A 12,951-nucleotide genomic window follows, 5' to 3' on the forward strand; every position below is an offset into this window, starting at 1 on the left:
TACCTACTCCGGCGATCGCCGGGGCGGTGGCGGCGGCGGCGGCAGAGCGGCTGAGGCGGCGGCGGAGTGGCGGCGCCGGTGGCAGGGCAGATAGGCCGGCGGGCGTTGTGTGGCCCGTATATGGCTGGTCTTAGTGGGTCAGCCCACTAAGGTTAGCCCAATTTGGCTAAGTGAAGACTTAGCCATATTGGGCTTAAGCCTTATTGGGCTTAACACGATGGTCAGGGCTTAGCCGATTTGGCTAAGTCCTGCATAGGGCTACCCTGTGCCCTGCGGTCGTGTGCACTGGTTGCGCGCGGACCGGCGGACAGAGGGCTGTCCCTGCTGCACAGGCACCGCACGGTGGTGGCTAGAAGATAGAAATTTTGAGTTTTGAAATGATTAAAAATGATATTTTAAAAATGATACCCAAAAATGATATTTTTTTGGGGTTAAAAATAGGGCATGCTTGAGGATCTAGAGAGATATAGGGAAATATTTTAGAGGGAGAAAAAACGTTTCTAGAGAGATAAAATGTCGAAATGAGAAGATAGAGAGAGTAAATGAAGAGATAGAGAGAGAAAATGTAGAGATGGTGTAGAGGGAGTTTGAGAGGGAATTTGAAGGTGTAGATGAAGGAGATTTTTTATGGAATTTTTAGGGGGTGAACTATGGATGTGGATTAAGGTCTAGAGAGAGAAAGGGCCGAAATGAGGAGATAGAGAGAGAAAATGAAGAAAGAGTATAGAAGGAGTTTGAGATAGAATTTGGATGTGCAAATGAAGAAGATTTTTTATGAAATTTCTGGGGGAGTAACTATGGATATAGATGAAGGTCTGGTGAGAGAAAAAACCTATTTTAGAGAGAGAAAGTAGAGAAAATGAGTGTTTAGAGTGGGAAAGTGATGGATTTGAAGGGTAAATGGATGGGAAGTGATGGAGAAAGTAGAAATCTAAGATCCTAAAGCCTCAATGCAAGTTTATTGAGCCCTCAATGCTTCCTCTCAAGTATGGATCTTTATATTTTGCCAGGATCAGGCATTTTTCAATGCAAACAAGAGACGAGATTAAGAGAAAACTTCAATAAACTCACATTAAGCAGATTGAACAACCTGGATTCTGAAAAATGCCTTGTCCTGCTGGCCAGCTACTTGCTAGAGCACGTCCAGAATGAGGGAAAATGAGGGAAGAAAAGTCTATTTATATATTATGTGAATTACTAAAATACCCCTTTGGGCATTATCTATTCTCTTTTCTTGCCATTTTGCCTCTTTTTCTCCATTGGTTGAGAGCTTTGCCTTGTAATTTCTAGTTTGTTTCTTTTGTAATGTGTTTGCAGGCCCAATAGGTAGGTCAGGTCGTGGTCCAAGCCCCTCTGATCTCTCCTTTAAAAGCCCACAATACCATTTCATCATTTGCAGCCCATTTTGATAATCACTAAGCTCCAAAAAATCCTCCAATTTTTGCTCAGAATGATATCTTCTAATTCCTGTAAATTTCTGCACATTTGGAACTATAAAATACTCATTAGAAATCAAACTGATTGACTTCATAGAAGTCAATGAAGTTAGTGAAAAATCATCATAATGTGCAAAAGTTGGAATTTCTAGCTAATGCATAAATATTTGGTTAATTCAAATAATAACATGATAAATTATAAATTAATAATACTAAAAACATCTAAAATATATACAAATATAGGTTCATTTATCATGTTATCAGCGACGAACATCATTCATTTGGCACTAAGAAACTAACTTCCAATCCCACTTTTAACCATGAATTGAAAGTATCAATTAGGTCTGGTATTACCAAAGTTCAATAAAAATGGCAAACCCTATGTCTACATAACCCAACAAGTACTAAAGTTTGGTCTGGTCCTGGCCTGACCTGGTACAATATCCATTATTGCATTATTTTCTATCTTTTTCTCCAGTGACGTCCCATCCCAAAATCATTACTGGTCATTAGACCCTAAAAATTGCAGCTCATTATCCATTGGGTCCATCTATAACTTTTTTGGTAATCTCCAAAATTTCCTAAAAATTTTAATTCTAATTTTTTTTCTGAAAAGAGCCAGGAATGAACTGGGCCTGGCTCACCAGCCAAACCAGCCCCAAAACCCCACAATTTTTTAATTTTTACAGATGCAAAGAAAACGCCTGCTGACTTCATTAATTATATCTGCTTTGAAGAATATTTACAGGGGTAACCGGCCACGTGAGAGAGGAAAATTATGAATGGGTTCAAATATTGGAGATAATTGAGAAAATAGCCCTGCGGCTTAAACCTCGTGGCGGCTCGTCGTCACGTCGTCTTCCAATTGAATGCGGTTCGTCGGTGGAGATCTGAACTAGAAGGGCATCGTCAATGCGAGGATTGAAGTCACCGTCTGAGTTTCTCTCTCTAGCCCGGCCTTCTTATTTCCTTCGTGTCGCTTCTCGAGCTTCTCCTCGGAGGATGTAACAAGAAGAGGACGAAGAAGAAGATTACAAATTCTCGTCTTCGGAGAGTCCCCCCATCGGAAACGCCGTTGATCTCGGCCTATACGACCCTTTTTTCTCTTCTCTCGCTCTATGCTTTTTCTCTCTATCGGAGCTGCTCCTATCGTCCTCGTTGATCATAGAAGAAGAGCAAGAAGAACAAGAAGAGGAGGAAGCTGAAGAAGAAGAAGCTGAAGAAGAAGAAGCTGAAGAAGAAGAAGAAGAAAGAAGAACATAGAGGAAGCTGGAAGACGAACAAGAAGAAGACAGAGGCGAGAATAAGGGTAAGAAGAATAGGAAAGAAGCGGGAAGAAGAGTAAGAAGAAGAAAGACGCAAGAATCAAGAACAAGAGTAAGAAGAAGAAGAAGAAACACACAAGAAGAAGAGTAAGAAGCAAGAAGAAGCGAGAAGCGAGAAGCGAAAAGAAGAAGAAGAAGCAAGAAACAAGAAGAAGCGAGAAGCTAGAAGCGAGAAGAAGAAGAAGCAAGAAGAAGCTAGAGGCGAGAAACGAGAAGAAGAAGAAGCAAGAAGAAGCTAGAAGCGAGAAGAAGAAGAAGAAGAAGAAGAAGAAGAAGAAGCAAGGAGGAGCGAGAAGAAGCAAGAAGGGGGAGGAGGAGGAGGAGAAGAAGAGTAAGAAGAAGAAGCTAGAAGCTAGAAGCTAGAAGCGAGAAGCGAGAAGCGAGAAGCGAGAAGCGAGAAGCGAGAAGAAGAAGAAGAAGCAGAAGAAGAAGAAGAAGAAGAAGAAGAAGAAGAAGAAGAAGGAGAAGGAGAAGGAGAAGGAGAAGGAGAAGGAGAAGGAGAAGAAGGAGAAGGAGAAGAAGAAGAAGAAGAAGAAGAAGAAGAAGAAGAAGAAGAAGATGGACCCCCTGGGCAACATGGCGCCCTCGGAGACGCAGCACTTCCCATCCTTCTTCCACCCGCATCGAGAGATACCAACCCAAGCGGCGCCCGCCGAGAGCGACGACCCCACCGCCGGCGGCGACGGCAGCGACTACGGCGGCGCCGCCCGCTACCCGGCGGCGGACCCCCACCTCTCCTCCCGCAGCCGCCCCGCCACCAACCCCCGCAACAAGCCCAAACTCCCCGTCGTGATCAACGGCGAGAGCGCTAACCTCCTCCGCACCCACCTCATGGAGATTGCCGACGGCGGCGACATCTGCGACAGCCTCGCCGACTTCGCCCGCCGCCGCCGCCGCGGCGTGTGCGTGCTCAGCGGCACCGGCGCCGTCACCAACGTCACGCTCCGCCAGCCCGCGGCGGCCGGCGGCGCCATCGTCGCACTGCGCGGCCACTTCGAGATTCTCTCCTTGGCGGGGTCGTTCCTGCCGCCGCCCGCGCCGGCGGCGGCGACGGCGCTGACGGTGTACTTGGCGGGCGGGCAGGGGCAGCTGGTGGGGGGCAGCGTGGTGGGGGAGTTGATCGCGTCGGGGCCGGTGATAGTGTTGGCCGCGTCGTTCAGCAACGCGGCGTACGAGAGGCTGCCGCTCGAGGAGGAGGAGGCGGGGCCGGCGGGGGCGGCGGGGGCCGGGCAGGCGCTGCCCGCGGAGCTCGGCTCGCCGCTGCTGCAGTGCCTGCCGCCCAACTTGCCCGCTGGGGTGCACTTGCCTCAGGACGCTTATTCCTGGCAATCCTCTGGTCCGCATTACTGATTCTCTCGCTCTAATCTCTCGCTCTCTAATCTCTCTGTTCTATCTATTCTATCTACCCTCTCTCTATTAGTTATAATCCCTTCTTTTGCAACTATTTCTCTGTACTCTCTCTCTCTCTAATCTCTCGCTCTAATCTCTCTGTTCTCTCTAGTCTCTCGCTCTCTAATCTCTCTGTTCTATCTATTCTATCTACCCTCTTTCTAATCTATCCGTCATCCCTTCTTTTCTACTGTTTCTCTCTACTCTCTCTCTCTCTCTCTCTAATCTCTCGCTCTAATCTCTCTATTCTATCTAGTCTCTCTCTAATCTCTTCGTCATTCCTTCTTTTGCTACTCTTTCTCTCCACTCTCTCTCTAATCTCTCGCTCTAATCTCTCTATTTTATCTAGTCTCTTCTAATCTCTTCGTCATCCCTTCTTTTGCTACTCTTTATCTCTACTCTCTCTCTCTAATCTCTGGCTCGAATCTCTCCATTCTATCTACCCTCTTTCTCATCTCTCCGCATTACTGATTCTCTCTCCCTCTCTAATCTCCCGCTCTAATCTCTCTGTTCTATCTACTCTCTCTCTAATATCTCTATTCTATCTCTAATCACTCTATTCTATCTAGTCTCTCTCTAATATCTGTATTCTATCTCTATTCTCTCTATTCTATTCTGTCTCTCTCTAATATCTCTATTCTGTCTCTAATCTCTCTATTCTATCTACGGTCTCTCTAATATCTCTATTCTCTAATCTCTCTATTCTATATACGGTCTCTCTAATATCTCTATTCTGTCTCTAATCTCTCTATTCTATCTTCGGTCTCTCTAATATCTCTATTCTTTCTCTGATCTTTCTGGTCGTTTCTTTCTTTTTACTGTCTCTAATCTCTCTGGTCTCCTCTCTTTTTTTGCTCGCCCTCTAATCTTTTTCGTCTTCTTTGTCGACTCTTTATATCTCTAATCTCGCTGCTCTCCTCTCTCGTTCTAATCTCCCTCTAATCTCTCTGGTCTTCTTTGTCAACTCTCTCTATCTAATCTCTCTGCTCTCCTCTCTCTCTCTAATCTCCCTATAATCTCTTTGGTCTTCTTTGTCAACTCTCTCTCTTTAATCTGTCTGGTCTTCTTTGTCAACTCTCTCTAATCTGTCTGGTCCTCTTTGTCAACTCTCTCTCTAATCCGTCTGGTCTACTCTCTCTTTCTATTGTCTCTCTAGTCTTCTGAGTCAACTCTCTCTCTCTAGTCTCTCAGGTCTCCATTCTCTTTATAGTCTCCCTCTCTCCGGTCTCTCTAATCCCTATCTATCTGATCTTCTCTTTCTACTCTCCCTCTGTCTGGTCTTCTATGTCGACTCTCTCCATCTGGTCTTCTCTTCCTACTCTATGGTCATCTCTCTACTCTCTTTCTACTCTGTGGTCTTCTCTGTCTACTCTCTGTGGTTCTCTTTCTGCTCTCCCTGGTCTTCTCTCTCTAGACTGTCTAGTCTTCTTCTCTCTACTCTCTATCTATGAACTTCTCTGTCTACTCTCTTTGGCCTTCTCTCGAAACTCTCTAAACTTCTTCTCTACTCTCCACTCTCTCTACTCTCCACTCTCTCTACTTTCTATATGCTTTCTTTCTGGTCCTCTCTCTCTCTGCTATCTCTCTCGCATATTCTCTCTCTAATCTCTCTCTCTCTGGCCTACACTCTGTCTTACTAGTCTACTATCTCTCTCTTTCTCTCACTGATCTACTCTCCCTAACTGGTCAACTCTCTCTCTCTCTCACTGGTGTACACTCTCTCTCACTAGTCTACTGTTTCTCGCTCTGGTCTACTCTCTCTCTAACTGGTCTACTCTCTCTCAGGTCTATTCTCTCTCTCTCTCTCTATTTCTCTCTCCGCCTCTGCATCTCGTTTTCTCCATCCCTCAGTCCGCTTTTTGTTGCTGCAACTTCAGAGGGCATGTTTTTAGAGTTGCTGACATTAGAGAGGGAAGCAGAGGAAACCCTGAACGGATGTAACCTGCTCTGTTTAATCCTTGGAAGTTTTTCTTATTTACTGGAGATCTCTCTCTCTCTCTCTCTCTCTCTCTCTCTCTCTCTCTCTCTCTCTCTCTCTCTCTCTATCTCTCCTTCTCGCGTTCGTGCAACCTCAGAAAGGCCGATTTCTTTTTGAGTAATGCTGCCATTAGAGGGAACCCCCCATAAAACCTTAAATGTGTGCTTTGCAGTTCGGAAAACGAAACCCTATGTGGGTGTGATCTGTTGCATTCAAGTGTTTTTACTCCGGACGTCGCTTTCACTCTCTCTTTATCTCTCTAACTAACGTTGCTGTAAACTCAGAGAGCCGTTCGATCCGCTGACAGTATAGGAACCCGATGAAACCCTCAATATCTGAAAGCCACTTCCTTACAGTTTGGAAAACAAAACCCTAAATGCGAGTGAGCAGTTTCATTCAATACCTAGTCTTATTTGTTCAGAAAGTCGCTCTCATCTGTCTCTCCTCCCCTACTTCTTCTAATAATCTAAGTCCTTCTCTAATCTCTCTCTCTATATCTCCTTTACCACTTCCTTATCTCTCTACGTCTGTCTCTAATCTCTATATCCTCTCCCGCTTCTTTCACTCTCTAAGTCCATCTCTAATCTCCATCTCTATCTCTTCTTTAACTCTCAAAGCCCATCTCCAGTCTCTCCTCTCTATCTCTTCTCCCACTTCTTTAGCTCTCCAAGCCCATCTCTAATCTCTCTCTATCTCCTCTCCCGCTTCTTTAATTCTCCAAGTCCATATCTAATCTCTCTCCATCTCCTCTCCCTCTTCTTTAATTCTCTACGTCCATCTCTAATCTCTCTCCATCTCCTCTCCCGCTTCTTTAATTCTCTACGTCCATCTCTAATCTCTCTCCATCTCCTCTCCCTCTTCTTTAATTCTCTACGTCCATCTCTAATCTCTCTCCATCTCCTCTCCCGCTTCTTTAATTCTCTACGTCCATCTCTAATCTCTCTCCATCTCCTCTCCCTCTTCTTTAATTCTCTACGTCCATCTCTAATCTCTCTCTATCTCCTCTCCCACTTCAACCTCTACCCATCTCTAATCTCTCTCTATCTCCTCTCCGCATCTTTAACTCTCTACCCATCTCTGATCTCTCTCTGTCTCCTCTCCCACTTTAACTTTCTACCCATCTCTAATCTCTCTCTGTATATCTTCTCTCCAGCATCTTTAACTCTCTACCCATCTCTAATCTTCTTCTCTCTCTATCTCCTCTCCAACATCTTTAACTCTTTATCAATCTTTTAATCTGTTTCTCTCTCTATCTCTTCTCAGGCATTATAACTCTCTACGCATCTCTAATCCCTCCATCTCCTCTCCCGCTTCAACTCTCTACGCCCATATCTAATATCTCTCTCTATCTCCTCTCCCACATCTTTATTTCTCTACGTCCATCTCTCTCACCCTCACATCCTGCAGTCAGTCCCTCAGGAGGCCAACTTCCTCAGGACTGGCTGCCTGCTGCTATTTGAGGGAAGCGTAGGAAACCCTAGCAGTCTGCGAGTCACTTCCTAGCAGTTTGGAAAAGAAAACCCTAAATGGATTTGACATGTTATACTGAAGCCCTAATCTCGTACTGTCTCTCTCTCTCTTTCTCCTCTCCCACCTTTTTTATCTCTCTAGGCCCTCCTCCCAATCTCGTCCATCCTAAAAGGAGCTCTAAATGTCAGTTAGTCACTTCCTTGCAGACTTGCAGTGGTGTAGAAAACTAAACCCTAACCGGATGTGACCTATCATGGAAGACGATGTTTTTATTTACAAATTTACCCCGAGGCTTTCTTTCTCAATGTATCTAGCTCTGTCTGACTATTCTGGGTCCGAGACGCCATTAGATTGAAGCTGACACACCTGGAGTCCTGCCATCTCCCGCTGTATTGTCAAGCCCAGACTGACCGACCTGTTCCTGAATCTCGTTGTCACCGTCTGATGGTGACCACAAGATATTGTTTTTTAAAGCTTTTCAAATATTAAATCTTTTTTCTACAGCTGCTCTTCCAAGTTGCACCCTCGACTCCTCTCTCTCTCTCTCTCTCTCTCTCTCTCTCTCTCTCTCTCTACCTATCGATGTACCTTTGTATCTATCTACAAATCTATGTATCTATTTATTGATGTATCTATCTATCTATCTACATATCTATGTATCTACCTATCTATCTCTCTATCTCCATATCTACATATCTATGTATCTATCTATCTCTCTATCTACATATCTATGTATCTACCTATTTATGTATCGACATATTAATGTATATACCTATCTATGTATCTACATATATATATGTATCACCTATCTATCTAACTACATAACTATGTATCTACCCATCGATGCATCTATCAAACTATATAACCCACGGATAAACTTTGTCAAAAATTACAGACCAGCTCATTAGGCATCGCAGATTATGAACACTTGGGTCTCTCCTTCTTTCTGTATTCTTCATGTTTATCATGTCAATTATTATATAACCCAAGTTTAAGCTAGGAAAGAGGACGTTTTACAAAACAGTCCAAACCAAGTCATGCCTCACCAGAGACCATACATATTTATCTCTCTCTCTCTCTCTCTCTCTCTCTCTCTCTCTCTCTCTCCCTCTCTTTCTCTCTCTTTCTCTATCATTGACCAATTTATTCTATCGCCATGGACTTGAAGAAGCTATTCAAGGCCAGGCTCGCATTCTCACGAAAACTAAAGACATGGCGGACCATAACTGAGAAGCAAAGAAACAGATAGAAAGAAGTGGATGGGACTTGCGTGCAGAAGACACAAAGACATCGCATTGAACACAATCTAGAGTTATGAGATTCCTCACTTGCCACTTTACACCCATGAGACCGTCTTTACTCACTCTAGGCGATAAGTTAGGTAACGTGCTTGATATATCAGAGTAATTGCCCTTTCGAGATATAAATTGCAAAAAGCCAGTCTGAATATTAATTGTGATAATAAATTGCACTTGACTGCCAAGAACTGTGACAATACTTACCCAACTAAAGTATGTAAATTGTCATTCAATGTTATAGACCAAAGTAATTTTATTACGTGGCTATTGAATTGTTATCAACTCGAATTATCTACCAAATGGAAACCTACGAAGTAATTACTGTGCCAATGAGATTTTCTTCTCATTCTGATCTACCTCACATTTAATATCCGAGTTCCAAAGTGGTTATTTTCATAATTATATCTGAGCTGTGGCACTGAACTATAGTTGCAATCAAATACTACTTCAAAATTTATTAATGAAAAATATGTTGATAATTTTTTCCAGATTTAAGAAGTGCCATCGAGGTTAGTTGAGTTTAAGATTAAATATCTAATTTCCTAGCTTTTTGGATAATTAAAAATGGTACTTCATGTTTATTATGATAGAAACAAACTACAACATCTATATTTTTATTATGAATGATAGTATGGCTAAATAGAATGGAAACAATAAAAACATATAATTGAGTCTTCAACCAGAAGTATAGTTTTCTAAGTCTCTCAAGACATGTCTTCAAAATTTACGTCCATTCTATTAGTGAGATATCTCTACCATGTCAGGGAAGGTGAACGTGCTGTAAATAATGAATCAAGTGAGATGAGAAGAGCCAAATTTATAATTTAAATGTCTCTAATGACTTAATAAGTTATTTTAAAAACATACACAATTCAAATTTATTTTTAATTGGAACGAAGTCACGTCATTTATTATTTCTAAAAAAATATATTCACAAGGATACATATGCGTGCATAAGTAAAACCAACTTAGTTTAAGATGGCTGGCTACCAGTTATGTAGCTATATGATCTAAATTTTATTTTAGTAACAAGTCAACCATCTGCATATAACTTCTATGAGTGTACTTAGTATATGTTTTAATGAACTATCTTAGAGGGAGGGAAAAAACATTGTGTATATAAATGATACTAAAATATAAAATTACAACTAATAATTCAAGATTCAATCACCAAATAAACTCTAGTAAAACTATCTATTTTAGATCACATATACTACCATCTGGTGTAGTAGAAGTCGGGTTTACTGCATAAGTGATCATAAATATGTGTCTAGTTATAGGTTATCTCAGTATTTCTCATGTATACTATTAAGTGTCAATTATATTGTTACCACTTATGAAAATACTGTTGTGCAGAAACGTTGGTTTCAGACCATGTATTAGAAAATCCCTATAAAGACATGAATCAAGTAAGGCTCAGGTAAATAACAACCTAGATAAGGAATGAAGATAATTGATAAGGAGGAAACAAGTATATATGCTTTACCTAATCCCTTCTCCTCTCCATGGTTCCCTCTTTTAATAGAGCATCAATATCATCCAATTCCTCCATCACATTATAGGCCATGCTTTAGATTAATAAATACAGATAAAGTAAAATCCAAAACTATAATACTCGTATTTAAAACATTTGAGAATATTTCTCCCTTTCCTCAGCTATTAAGGCATTTGCAAATGGGAGCCATATCCTTATTCTCTCCCTTAAGCTACTTAGGAATTCATTTGTTTATTCTTCAAGAACTTAAATACCTTATCTTTGATTATACATTCAAACTCCTGGTTTTTCCAAGCACAATAGAAATAATCACAATTATATCATTCAAGTTCACTGTTATATTTATTTCTATCCCAAACTCTACTTCAATGTCACTCTTTCTCCAAAACAACTACTTAAAATCAACACAAGGCCTCAAATACCAAAAATCCACACACCCTCAAAAAACATGTCACCTCAACCCAATTAATATAATCACCTCATGCCTCAAATTTATTTAATTAACTGCTGAAAAATCAAAATTTAAGCAATTAATATCAAGGTGTATGAATTTATTGCCTCTAAAGTGGCTTACCTCATGTAATTATTATTTATTCTTCTAATTATATGTATCACAATTTTTTAAGGGAAAATTTCACATGTTGTAATTTAATTTCACCAAAGAAAATAAAATTTATAATTATAGAAAACTCACTCAAATATGCCCACAGGAGTGAGGTCATCCCCACAGGGACTGGCCTTTAGTGGTGAACTTAAGTCAGGGTAATAACAAATTCATGATGATAATAAGGGTAATTAAAGAGATTAGTTATAAGATAAGAGAAGTGATAATAATTATAAAAAAGATAATGAAAGGTGAATATAAGTAACTAGATTAAGGTAGCTATGGAAGTTGAGAGATTATGATTATATTTAATAATAAATAATGATAATTAGTGATAGATAGAAGTAGTGAAAGGAGTAGGTAGGATAGTTATATGATAGGAGGTTAACTATATCATTCCTTGGGATTAATATTTTTATGGATATTCAGTACGGTAAGTAATACAATGAAATTTATTTATAGTATTATAATGAAGGGATATGTTAATATAGGTAGTGTAAGAGTTATATAAGATTAATTACCTACAGAGAATTATAAGCCATTATTCTTATTAGAAGATATGACAGATATTTATTTTGATTTAATAGTACTTTATGTGTAAGATAGGAGATATATATAGTAATGATGGATCATTATGTTAGGAGTTAGTTAATAGGAGTGCTTATTTAGTAAACTATAATGAGAAGGACAACTCAGATATATCATGATACTAATTATAATGATAGTTAGAAAAGGATTTCTATTTCCATAAAGCTCAGTGAAGGAGAGGTATTTATATATAATAAGAATTTAAGAGTAAGAGAGACAGTGAGAGCATATATTTCATTTGATTTTAAAAGACTTTATTTAATGTGATAGAGAGGGAGAGGGTAAGAAATGATAGTTAGGATCAATAAAAGTAATTAAGATGTGAACATTTATAATATTATATGATTTATAGGTATATTATAATAATAGAATGTGTCTTATATATGTATACTATTTAATAAGTATTTTTAATATATTTTATAAGATAAGGCTGAAAAGGAAATCAGATAAAATTGAAAATACACCTGCTGCCCAATACATGTTTGAAGAAATTTCTCAATGAGGCCAATCCACTAAAATCGTATGAATTCCAATTCCACAGGTGATTTTGGGATAAACATATGAGTATGAGAAGGATAAGTATGCCGACTTACCTGAATCGCCCTGATTCGGGCATGTAGAGCATGGGTGCCAAACATTAATTCCCAGTCATTTATTTATTCATTTTTAATTCATTTTCTATTTTGGAGTTGAAAATAAAACAATCAAAATCTCTTACCTAGGGTGGAACATTTCATTTGTGACTTAATAAATATGATTCAAATTTAAGCTTCATTAAAACATTAAGTTTGTCAAATGCCATAATCTACAAGGTTAAAAGGGATTTTTTCACTTAATAAATGATGATTTAAATGAATACTTTTAATTGATGTATTTTTATTCACTATGGAGGAGTTATAATACTTAAACTTACCTAAATTAGCTCTTGAATGAGCTTTAATAAAAGAATGATATGAGAGTTAGTCTGAGTATAATTTTTTTGAGGCTTGAGCTAAACCCCAATGATAGTCTTCACGAATGATTTTTTCTCTTCATAGTATATTTCTCCCAGACACCTGAGCAAACATACTATAGTCTTAACTTACGGACTAAAGTTGGTATCATATGGGCCAGCGGGATTTTTCATTGATGATAAAACTCTATAAAACTTGTAGGAGCCCATTAAAATATACTATGAAAGTATATGTCCAAATTTATGTAGTTAGTTTTTCTAAAATGAAAGACACAGGTTAACAATATTCAATCAATGGTGGTATGTTATACCTTTAATAATCTATTTGATGTTATAGTGTAACAGTAAATTTTTTTATCCATCCCATTCATCATGATTGAATCTAGAATGCGACCTGATGCCTATGATCTTAGAAA

At 39.6% G+C, this 12,951-nt stretch overlaps 1 pseudogene; it reads left to right on the forward strand.

Annotated features, from left to right (window-relative positions):
• Positions 1–2,322: 2,322 nt before the first annotated feature.
• On the forward strand, positions 2,323–6,133 carry LOC144710122 (AT-hook motif nuclear-localized protein 26 pseudogene; annotated as a pseudogene).
• The last annotated feature ends 6,818 nt before the right edge of the window (positions 6,134–12,951 follow it).

This window comes from Wolffia australiana, chromosome 12 (assembly GCF_029677425.1).
Source record: "Wolffia australiana isolate 7733 chromosome 12, ASM2967742v1".
Lineage (NCBI taxonomy): Eukaryota > Viridiplantae > Streptophyta > Magnoliopsida > Alismatales > Araceae > Wolffia > Wolffia australiana.